Source organism: Apium graveolens, chromosome 6, assembly GCF_009905375.1.
Source record: "Apium graveolens cultivar Ventura chromosome 6, ASM990537v1, whole genome shotgun sequence".
NCBI classification, from domain to species: Eukaryota; Viridiplantae; Streptophyta; class Magnoliopsida; order Apiales; family Apiaceae; genus Apium; species Apium graveolens.
In genome coordinates this window covers 266,586,357-266,598,895 of record NC_133652.1, presented here as the reverse complement: position 1 = coordinate 266,598,895, position 12,539 = coordinate 266,586,357, and the positions used below count along the sequence as shown (strand labels likewise).

General features: G+C 30.4%; 1 long non-coding RNA gene across 6 annotated transcripts; it reads left to right on the top strand.

Annotated features, from left to right (window-relative positions):
* The first annotated feature begins 953 nt into the window (after positions 1-953).
* On the top strand, positions 954-3,837 carry LOC141668580 (uncharacterized). Of its 6 annotated transcripts, none has more exons than XR_012553088.1 (6): positions 954-1,201; positions 1,332-1,390; positions 2,116-2,188; positions 2,337-2,420; positions 2,621-2,677; positions 2,894-3,837. It is a non-coding gene; the product is annotated as an uncharacterized LOC141668580 (long non-coding RNA). The 6 variants fall into 6 exon arrangements; XR_012553092.1 differs by lacking the exons at positions 954-1,201; positions 1,332-1,390 and adding an exon at positions 1,536-1,642 and having other exon boundaries at positions 2,894-3,180; positions 3,406-3,837; XR_012553091.1 differs by lacking the exons at positions 954-1,201; positions 1,332-1,390 and adding an exon at positions 1,523-1,642 and having other exon boundaries at positions 2,156-2,250.
* Positions 3,838-12,539: the final 8,702 nt, after the last annotated feature.

Genomic DNA, 12,539 nt, shown 5'->3' with positions numbered 1-12,539 from the left:
TGATAGATATCTACGTTAATAAAATCTGGAATGAGCGAGATTCCAAAAATTTGGAACGACATTAAATAAATTCTTATCACAAATTATTTGGATATCTACGTTAATAAAATCTGGAATGAGCCAAAGTGATTTCCAAATATTTGAAGCTATTTCGTTTAGAGATTAAAATATTCTTTATCGTATTTGGTGTCATTTTCCTTGTCTGCTTTCATATAAACTCGGGGGTATCAGATTCTAAATTATTCATTATTGGTACCTTGCGTTGTCATTTTGCAAACTTGATTGGGTTCTCAATCATACAACGGCCGTGCTAGCTGTAAAATCGGAAGAAGAGAAAAAGAAAAAGTTTAGATTAGGCAAAATTCGCGTGTTAAAAAGAATATTAGGTTATATGTTTGGCACACAACTGTAAAATATTTTCTTTATTATTTGTTTTTATGTAAACAATCAAATGCCTCCTAAATTAGTGAGAAAGAAATATATAACTGAAAATCATGAAAATCTGTTATTCTGTTTTTCAGTTAAAGGTAACGGATTACGTTAGCTATTTTAATTTACGAATTAAGATATTGTTTGACTAGCATACTTTATTTTTGAATAAATTTGGTTGGTAAATTATTGTTTAAATAAGTTATTCATATTTTAACTAGATACATCGCATGTGTCAATATGTACTTCTTCAAGTATCTATATATCTTAATGACTACTCCTAATTTATCCATGAGTAAATAAATTTACCCATTACCCAAATCCTATATATTTTGCCATATCCATGAACTATCCAATTAGCTTAAATTTATCCATCTTAATTAATATTTGGCTACTTTTGAATTTCAAAATCAATCTATCTATGGAAAATAATTAAAAAAATCAAATCATGCATAATTGTCTCCAGTTTGTTACATCTCTCTCTTTCTCTATCTCCTTCTCTTTTCATCTCTCTCTCGATTGACCGGAGATTTCATCATGGATCACCATTAAATCTCAAACTCATAACTTGATAGTCCGACGATGACAAAATCTTAGAATTCATACTTTCTTGATTTGTAAATTCAGTTAAATTAGATTAATATATACACGTCAATTACTCTTTTTCTCTCAAATTTCAAATCTTAGATTCTCATTTTTCTCTTTCTTTTTGTAGGTCACATGCGGATTTTAATTGGGTTTCATATGCTAATGCAACACAACGAACAAACAGGTTAGTAAATCATATTTCTCCTTTTTTATGCGTCTCTTCACTTCTTCCTCTATGTAATTTTAGTATTGTTATTTGTATAGATTTAATATGTTTGTACTATTATTATTTACCTATATTAATTCTGGTTTAGACAGAAGATGATGATGGATTGATTAATTCTACAACGGTGGTTATAGAATCACAAATCAAGTATGTACACAAACTGTTTGATTTTAAATCTCAAACATCCCATTTTTCTCTATTTATTTTTATTTTTCTTCCTCTTCCTGCAATTTAGTACTATATGTTTGTACATATTTTATGCATATCTAATATGTGTTTGTTATATTTTTCAAATCAGTATTTGACAATATTTGTGTGTTGATTCTTTAAAGATCAATGAAAGTGGATGTCAAAAGAGCTTTCCTGTCAAGATTACGGTTATCTCTGACGTTTCAATTTGTAAGATTAATTTTTATTATCTTTTGTATGATCCTTGTATGAGAAGATTTTGTTTTTATTATCTTTTTTCTCATATTGATTCTCTGTATTTTGTAGCTTTGATTCTTAAATTTTATATTTACTAGATACAATATTGATATGTTACAAATTTATTCATTTTTGTTTTTTACATTATATTATTTTTCATGAGTGTTTGAACTCAATTGCAGCAATATTGTTCATGACTGGATCCGGTGAGTTATTGTCATTCTTTTTAAATGTTGTGTTTGATGTTTATGCCTTAAGTCTCTGTTCTTCTCGATATTGTAAAGGTGGTCATGAAACTTTCGTTCTTTTTAAATATTTTGTTTGATATTTATTACGAGATTATAAATTTTCTTGATCGAGCATGCATCCTGCAGAACAGGTTTTTTCACCAATTTTTGTAGGTGAACACGTTAGGCTTTATTTAAGTTTTTGATAAATTGTTACAGGTACTTGCAATATTTAAAGCTTTCGATGAAACTTTTGCAGAGCTGGATACTGTGGGAGAGTCTTTATACACGGGTAACATTCTTATTATGTAGCTTCTTCGAGACAATCTGACCCTATGGACTTTTGATATGCAAGTATGTATTTGACCAAGATCTATAATATAAATTATGCATAACTTCAGTCTCTGGTGTCAATATACTGATTTATGTTGGTTGTCCAGGATGACGGGGCTGATGAGTTGAAAGATGTAGCACCCAAGCAAGAAGAGAAGCCAACACTGATGTTCATAGCTTATGAAGAAGAAGTTTGATTCCTTTCCCATCTGATAATTTGATTTTTAATTTGTAATATTTTATTTTTAAACATTAGATGAATATTGATCATTGATCATCAAACTATTACAAAAATAGCACTATTTAGGAGGTCGTCTTGGCCAACCAGTCTATACTTGGTAGTTTCTAAATAATGGTAAGAATTTCTCAGTTTTTTATTTGTATTTCGCAGAAAAAAATGATGGCAGAAGAAGATTAAAGATGAAGAGATGCTACATAGAATCCCCAGGTTACATAAGAACTTTTTTTGGCAGTTAAAATATAATTATTTCTAAACTTTATTGTATCATGGTCAACTAATTTTTGGTTAGGGGAAATAGTTGATTTCAATTTATTAAGGTGAGTTAAATCCAAGGTATAACTGCATGATTGGCCTCCAGGCTCCGCTTAATCCACCATATGCCTCTTCAAGAGTCTTTACTAACTGATTTAATATTTCTAGCAGGAACTAATGTCAGGATTATGGTTGCTTCTCAAGAATGGTTGTTTGTGCAACTTCTTGAAGATCAGTTGATAAAGTTGCTGACATAACTTTCTAGAAGGGGCGGTACTCTGGATATATATATTTTGTACTAATCTTTCTCGCATATATGGTGCTAATTAGCAACTACAAGTTTGATCTGAATGAAGGTTTCTTTTAAATTCTTTTCTTTGAGAATCATTTTTTTGATCTAGACATGTGCTACTTGATCTTGGCCTAAAGCTGCTAACAAAATAAAAGAAGTTGCCAAGGTATGTCACCTTATTTCATTGAAGAAGAGGAAACAAATCATGTTCCCACGATTAGTATTTCATTAGTTTGTGGTTAAATTCCTCCATAATCATAGATATTCTCTGTTTTAGTTTTAGTATCTATGGTTCAAATTATTAGCTTCATATTTAAATTTGCAATGAGACATGATAAATTTTAAACAAACATACATATTTTTATCTTTAATGGTCTCTATTTATTTTCAGAATTCAAATTAATAATTGATTTGGTGCATGGGTTGCTGAAGGACTTGAGGATCAACCAGAAGATAATACGAATACACCAAAATGCTTAGATCAAAAGGTAATGATGTAGTTGGTGCAGAACTTCATGATCTAAGTTATGAATTGGAAGGCAAACAAAAAAGTCAAAACCTGTAGTCTGACGTACAACTTGTTACATGTAAAATCATATTAGTTGATAGATCATTGTTATTATATGAGAAGGTGATTTTCTTAAAAAACTATTAAATCCTGATTTAAGTTTAGTTGTATTGATATTATAAATCTGAAGGGTCAGCATGAGATGATATCGACAGTCTAGCTTAAGGACCTAAATAGGAAGGAGTTGAGGAAGACAATTGTGACAAATCATAAATGGTCAGCTGATAATTGTATATAATTCTTTGTTGTATTATATAGTTGACATTGAGTAAAATGTATATCAGGATACTAAAGTTTTTGATGAAAACTGTTTAAACTCTATGGCCAAAAAACTCAAGAAGCCTGTGTTAAACTGATAGAAAAGTTGTTTCAGATTATGTTTAAATTACTTAGCGTGCAGAACAAAATTCCAAGTTCCAAAACTCCGGAATTTTTTGACCTAGAGAAGTGATGTATTTTTTGGTATAAAAATGTTCCTCATGTGAACTTCAATAAAAATTTGGACTCCATTACAATCTTAAAATTTTTAAAAGTAAGTTGGAAAATCCTAAAACTCGTAAATAGTAAGTACCTAAATATATTAATGCATATATTACTATTTTCACATTATTGTATACTTATTTAATATGAATAAAAATGTTGCACGTTAAAAAAATGCCAAATATTTTTCTTTTAAATATTAAAAAGAAACACCAAGTTGATTATTTTGTTATGGTTTGTTTAAATTTAAGTCTTTAAAAAAAGCGGTCTCATGTTACTATAAATATAATTTATTTTTTTATCATTGTTTGGTATTTTGAGTTTGTTTAAAAACTAAAATTTTAACTCTTTAACTTCCACCGAAAAATTTCGAATATATTGTTCATAAAATATATATTTTTTGTTACAACATAAATTTTAAATAATCATTTATAAAAATTTAAATAATATGTATTATCTTACCCATTTAAATATTTGAACAAATATTTCTTGAACTAACATCCCTGAAATGTTATACATATTATCTTAAATTTAAAAATTATGTATCAAATAATAAAAGAATATTAACATATTCAAATTAATATTATATATAAATAAAAAATTCTTGAGAAAGAGTGCACATTTATATGTATGTACAAAATGTATTTCAATTTTAAATTTGATCCTACAGATAATTTTTTTAACACCGAAAAGAAGAAAAATACTTTTATATGTATTAGATTTTTTTTAACAACTTATACGATGCAAATATTGTTATAAGAGCGAATGAATTTTAATATTAAAATAAATATTTAAACAATTAAATTTTTAAAGTTAAAATTATTTATAATAAAATGAGATAAAATAAAACATTAATTTAAAAATATGATACAGTCTTATTTTGCAAGATTATTAATATTGTTTATAAGTTTTATGTGCAGTTTTAATTGACATAAGACAAAATGTAATTTTATTTCTACTGAAACTAAGTTTAGGATTTAAGCGATAAAGAAATATAAATAAAAACTCCATTGAATAAAACAAAAATACATAGTGCCACAAATATTTTGAACCTTTGTCATAACTTAATATTGTCTTTTTTAGTTATTTTTTTTATTTTTTCTACATATTATCAATAATATAAAAATTAAAAATAAAAAACACTTATTTGTGAAATAGTGTTGTATATAAATTAAAGCTAGAAACAAACACAATGAATATTTAAATTAAAAACACATCATACAACACAATAAAATAAGATTAAAAACTTATAAAAATATAAATATTTATGTGAGAGAGCGCACGTTTTTAAATTTATGTATTATAAAACAGAAAATATAAATATTATTCATTTGTTTTGATGAAATACTATTCAATTAAGTACATATCATACAATACTTTCTCAACTTCAATGAATATTATTACGTATAAGCATCTAAATATAAATTTAGATTTTTCTCTTTCTTTTTCACTTTTCTTAACAACACCGACGTATATTTTAACAAAAAAAAGACTTTTATGTCTCAATACTAATTTTAATTCTTTTTTTTAATTTTTCTAGAAATATCAGTATCAAAAAAAATATTAAAAATTACAACACATTTATCAAATATTAATTTATATTAGTTTTAATTATGTATCATACATTTTTTTATCATAGACATCTGTTATTTTTAAAAATTTGTAGTTAATATTAAATAAGTTTAATTTCTCTTTAAAATTACTTATGAATAATATCATTTCAAATTATTTTTTAAGAATAATTTATATTAACTGATGTAAAAACAATGCTGTGTAATTTATATTATTAAAAGAGTGAGTTTTAAGGATAATTTTTTCCCTTTTTTTGGTTCAAATTCAATTTAGGCTATTTTTAAAAACGTTGACTGTTATTCACTATAATTCTACACTTTTACTCAAAAAGATTTAAAATAAATTAAAATAAATTTTTATTAAAGAACAAGTGTAATAAATTAGAAAAATATATCTTACAATAAATGTTATCTAAGTTACATAAAAAAATTATACGTTTTATTATCAATTATTCAAGATAACTACAATTTATCGTAAAGGGCAGTGTTCAACTTTTTATTGCCAAATTTAAAGCAGATTTCATTAATAAATTAAAAGATACTCAATCGGGACAAATCACAATCGATCATTCAATCAAGTTGAAAAACAAATAAACGAGCTAAATTGTTAGTAGTTTTGTTTCAAAATTTTTTAACTAACTGAATAGAAATATTTTCAAATTTAAAATTAAGATAATGGTTTCGTGAGCAAACCATCCTGCATCTCCCACAGTAGCTTCACACTCGACACTCAAATTAATTTCATGAATATCAAAAGAGCTTCATCTTAAGACTATGATTATCTCTCACATTATAAGGTTTGTCCATATGTTATTTCTATTTTTAATATCCAATTTATTATTTAGGCCTACGCTCTTTGTGTAAATTTTTCTACTAATATATGTGTGTTCACATGGTTTGGTTACCTCCATATTTGTTGCTTACATATTTGCACAAGGTTACCTTATATTATCAGCTTTATCCCGGTGTTTATGAATGAAAGGCTTAGGTAGAAAGATAGTTTTTCATAACATAACTGTTGATCATTTTAAGAGCAATTATTTAAGGAGGTACTGGACCAGTCAAGAGAAAAGGTACAAATTTACATCGCTGATAGTTTTCATCAAGAAAACGAAGTCATGTTGGATAATTAAAATTTGTGTCGATTGGTATTTCAACCATCCTTATAGTACTTCTATTTCATATGTGTCATTTTCAAACCTGATTAGCATTTGATAACGTCATATTTTTTGTTCGAGCCCTCATCTCCCTTTCTAATCTAACTAAAATAGGTTATAAGGTTAATATCTGAAGTAAATGCATATACTACATCTGTTTTTGTGGATATTTGGTTACTGTTGAAATTTCGTCAATATTATTTTGTGTATGGTGCTTCATGCACGGGTAATCTTAGATTTATGTGAAAAACTCAAACATGATATCGATTGTAAGCATGTCGAAGGGGATTTTGACTCACCTACAAGAAAATGGTAATCAAAACAAATTGGTAATCATCACACGATGCTCAAGCATAGGGAGTAAAAAAATGTGGTATCACTGATACACATCCTGCATTTTTTTTATTACTTATTCTCCTATTTCCTTTACTTTGACATTATTATTGGCAAGTTAAAATACAACATATCTTATAAATATTTCAGAATTTATATTTTTTAAAGGGAACTAATGAATATGCTTTCTATCCGGGTGATTATGCTATCGATGTGCGCATTTTGATACCTATATACCTTTCATCACCCTCAAATACAAGTTACGCGTGACCAGTTATATTGTTCTATTTTTACCTGTGTTAGACACAATATTCATCAAACAAGTTTTCTAAACTCTCAATTATATTCTCTATGATTACAATTCACAGAGAATATTGTGGATACACAAACTCTCAGTCAATTAATCAATGAAAATAGCGCATCTCTGTTTAAAAGTTGAAAAAATTATGCAACTCTACCATAATCAACTTCGTTTAACTATACTATATATTCACATGCCTGGGCTCCCAACCTATACTCAAACATCAGAAGAAGAAAATAGAGGTACACATTCTTGATTTCATCAAATATATATTGAAGCTCCATATTAATTTATTAAATTTCTCATTTTCTTGCATTCAAATATGAACGACAATCAGCATTTGTCCGCTCTGGATGCTACTCAAGTAGCTTGGACATTAAAGGTTCGAGCGACAGGAATGTGGATATCAAGGAATGATCGTGGGGAGGTATTCAGGCACAATCTTATTTTGTTGGACTGTGAGGTGTAATTTAATTATATCAGTTACATTCGAACCATTTTCACATTTATTGGAGCATACTCTGCATATTAACATCCTGGTTCTAATCCTGATGCTGAGAAATTCTGATTTCTTCTGCAACGAGATATGAATCAAGATCAGGATATGTTCCTAGATTCCACATTCATCAGTATATGAATCAGGATCAGGATATGAATCGGGGTTTGTCAGCATTAGGATTAGAATCAAGATGTGATTACAATCTTAACTCTCAATTATATTCTCTGTGATTACGATTCACAGAGAATATTGTGGCTACACAAACTCTCAGTTAATTAATCAATGAAAATAGTGCAGATCTGTTTAAAAGTTAAAAATATTATGCAACTCTACCATAATCAACTTCATTTAGTTGTACTATATATTCACATGTCTGGGCTCCCAACCTATACTCAAACATTAGAAGAAGGTGATAGAAGTACACATTCTTGATTTCCTCAAATATACATTGAAGTTCTATATTAATTTATTAAGTTTCTCCTCTTTTTGCATTCAGATATGAAAGACCATCATCATTGGTCTGCTCTGGAGGCTACTCAAGTAGCTTGGATATTGAAGGTTCGAGCGACAAGAATGTGGATATCAAGGAATGGCCGTAGGGAGGCAGTCAGGAATAATCTTATTTTATTGGACTATGAGGTGTAATTTAATTATATCAGTTGCATTCGAAACATTGTTCACATCTATTGGAGCATACTCTGCATATTAACATCCTGATTCTAATCCTGGTGCTGAGAAATCCTGATTTCTTCTACAACAGGATATGAATCAAGATCAAGATATGTTCCTGGATTCCTCCTTCATCAGGATCATGATATGAATCAGGGTTCGTAATCATCAGGATTAGAATCAGGATATGATTACAATCTTAACTCTCAATTATATTCTCCATGATTACAATTCACAGAGAATATTGTGGCTACACAAACCCTCAGTCAATTAATCAATGAAAATAGTACATATTTGTTTAGAAGTTAAAAAGATTATGCAACTCTACCATAATCAACTTCGTTTAACTGCACTATATATTCACATGCCTAGGCTCCCAACCTATACTCAAACATCAGACAAGTTAATAGAGGTATACATTCTTGATTTCCTCAAATATACATTGAAGTTCCATAATAATTTATTAAGTTTCTCCTCTTCTTGCATTCAGATATGGATGACCATCAGCATTTGTCCGCTCTGGATACTACTCAAATAGCTTGGACATTGAAGGTTCGAGCGACAAGAATGTCGATATCAAGGAATGACGGTGTTGAGGTAGTCATGCACAATCTTATTCTGTGGGACTGTGAGGTGTGATTTAATTATATCAGTTGCATTCAAACCATTGATCACATCTATTGGATCATACTCTGCATATTAACATCCTGATTCTTATCTTGATGCTATGAAATCCTGATTTCTTCTGTAATATGATATGAATAAAGATCGGGATATGGTCCTGGATTCCTCCTTCATAAGGATATCAATCAGGACCAGGATATGAATAAGGGTTTTGCAGCATCAGGATAAAAATCATTATGTGATTACAATCTTAACACTCAATTATATTCTCTGTGATTACGATTCACAGAGAATATTGTGGCTACACAAACTCCCAGTCAATTAATCAATGAAATTAGTGCATATCTGTTTAAAAGTTAAAAATATTATGCAAGTCTACCATAATTAACTTCGTTTAACTGTAATATATATTCACATGCCTCGACTCCCAACCTATACTCAAATATTAGAAGAAAATAATAGAGGTACACATTCTTGATTACTGTTATTCCCAGTGGACTAACAATGAGATTTACAGAAGGGGGGTTGAATGTAAATCTCAACTCAAAACTTTTTCAAGTTTTGAGTAGTTTCTAAGGCTAAGTGTTTGAGTGATCAAATGTGTGTGAATTGCTTGAAGCTGATGCAGACAGATATATATTCAAACACAAATGTAATGAGCACAAAGAACTTAAAAACTTTTCTGGTGGATTTGTTGTTCCACCAGAGATGTGTTATTTCAGAAAATCTGTGATTCAAAGAATTAAATCACAGCTGCTTCCTAGTACAAACTAGATAATTTTCTCTTTTGATATTTCTAAACAGCTCAGGAAAATTCATGTCTAATTACTAGCTGCTACTTGGTTTATATATCACCAAGTTTACAAGTGAAGACAAACTGCAAAATACAATTGAAAAGATTCTTCAAATGTTTCTTCTTCATTTCTCTATCCAATGCAATCTAGGATAATCTGTAAATCTTTGAATACTTCCTTGTTTGCATCAGAATGGAAATGCTGCATTTTCTTGATTCCTCCTAGAGGCTTCCACATTCCAGTGTGTCTCTGTCAACCCATGTGCCTCTGTCAGCTTGTGAATTGTCACTATCAACTGCTAATGAACTAAGCATCCGTTGAAGCTCTCATCCGTTGATGCCTTATCCGTTGAGGCTTTATCCGTTGAAGCTTTATCCGTTGATGCATTATCAGTTGAAGTCTTTATCCGTTGAAGCACTTATCCGTTGATGGATATTATCCGTTGAAGCATTAGAGACATCCATTGAAGTTTTGTTTCTTATCCGTTGAAGGTCTTCAATATCCGTTGACACTTCTTCACTTATACAAAATTACAAGGCATGAAATATTTACAATTAGCCCTCCTATTTGTACATCCATTAGTAGTCAACATGACTGATTATTTCCTAACAACATCTAAGAATTACAGCTTGAAACCAGAGAGTGAAATGTGCTACAATACTAAACTTATTGCTAAGTAAAGCTACTCCTTCAACGGATAGCCAAGATGGTCTTATTCGTTGAGGCTACAAACACTAGATTTCTACTTAAGTGTTTTGCTTAACTTATCATCAAACTAATACACATATTCCTAACAATCTCCCCCTATTTATGTCTACTAGAACTGTAGGCATAAATTTGGGTTTAGCTTGATGATAACAAAACACTTAACAAATATATAAACTGTAATAAAGCAGAAATTCAAAAGTGCTACAAAAATGTATATGCTGAGATGGAATTGAAGAATTATATTGTTTCCAAGGGTGCTCCTTTAGCCTGAGCAAATTACTTTCTTTTCCTTTGATCCCTGGTTTTCTTTCCTAGCCTCCTGTCATTCTCCTCTATTTGAAGTTGAAGTTGTCTATAGAATTCAGCTTCATCTTCTTCATTGATCTCTAACTTAGATTGCATATCCTTGAGAGTTTCATTACTGGCAATCTTTAGCTGATCTTCAATTCTGAAAAATCTTCTAACTCCTTTGTTGTCTCTGAACTCCATCAACCAATGAGGTGATTTATGAATTTTATTTCCTCTTTCTTGAATGAGTAAAGTTCTAGGCAAGGCATTGGGCTCCCTCCAAGTTTTCCTTATGTTGGCAATCTTGTTGAGAATCTCAGTCTTGGCAGTCCTGGTAAAGCCAGAATCCTTTTGTATGGCTGAGTAGACTCTAATCAAGGTAGGGTAGCCTTCATTCAAAATTCTGTGAAGAGGCCATGTTCTTTCCCCAGCTCCTTTGTATTTGAACACTAGTCTTTCTGGTAGCTGTCTGCAGGCAGCTATTCCCCTTACTTCCTCCAGCTCATCCAGATAGAGTTCAATGTCTGAAAATTCTTTTATGTCACAGATGTGAACATAATCATCTTTAGAGGTTTGAGGTTTAGGCTTAGGCTTCTGTGTGAATTTGATTGAGGCTTTAGAGGGTGTTGATTTGATTCTTCTTTTCTGCTTCTTTGATGGTGGAGAAGAGGTTAGGAAGGTGGGTAATTTGATGGTGTCCCAATCAATAAATTCCTCCTTGAGAATGATTATTTCACCATGAATGTTCATGAAGGGGTCAGGTACAATGGGTTCAGGAATAGAGGGTAGTGGTTTGGATATTGATTGGGTTTCTTCAGTCTTATCTACCTTCTTTCTCTTTGCATTGACCTTCTTTCTTTTCCCTTTCTGCCATTCTTCCTTACTTCTTTCCTCCATCTCAGTACCAACCATGTCCCCCATAGCTTCATCTTCACCTTTGTCTTCAATTTCTTTATGTTCTTCAGCCTGACTTGACTTTAGCTGTTTTTCAAGCTTTGCTTGTGCTCTTTTGTCAGCCTTTAGCTGTTTGGCTTCTTCCTTCAACCTTTTGGTTTCTTCCCTCTTGGCTATTGAGAATTTGGGATGTCCTTGCATCACACATATGCTCTTTCCCTCTCTGAAGATAATAGCCATGTTTCTCCTTACAGCCTCATCCATGGTCTCTTTGAGATATGCAATACTTCTACCTAAAAGCTTGTCCTCATCAGCTTTTGGAAGAGGAAAATCCACCTCTTTTAGAGGATTCTTTGTAGAGTCCTTATTGGATCTGTTGTTGGGCTTGAGAACCATAGGTTGCAGATCTTTGGAAGAAGTTTCTCCATCCTTATGCCTCCCTACTGGCTTGAGTTCCATAATAATTGATTCCACTTTTGTGCTATGTTTCACAGATTGTGATTGAGAAGTTGTAGAACCAAATATTAGTTGCATCTTTTCATCAATCTTCTTCCTTTGCTCTTTGACTTGCAATTCAGCTGCTGCTATCTGGATTAGATCAATTCCATCTAGCTTTCCTTTGACTTGAATAGTTGGAGA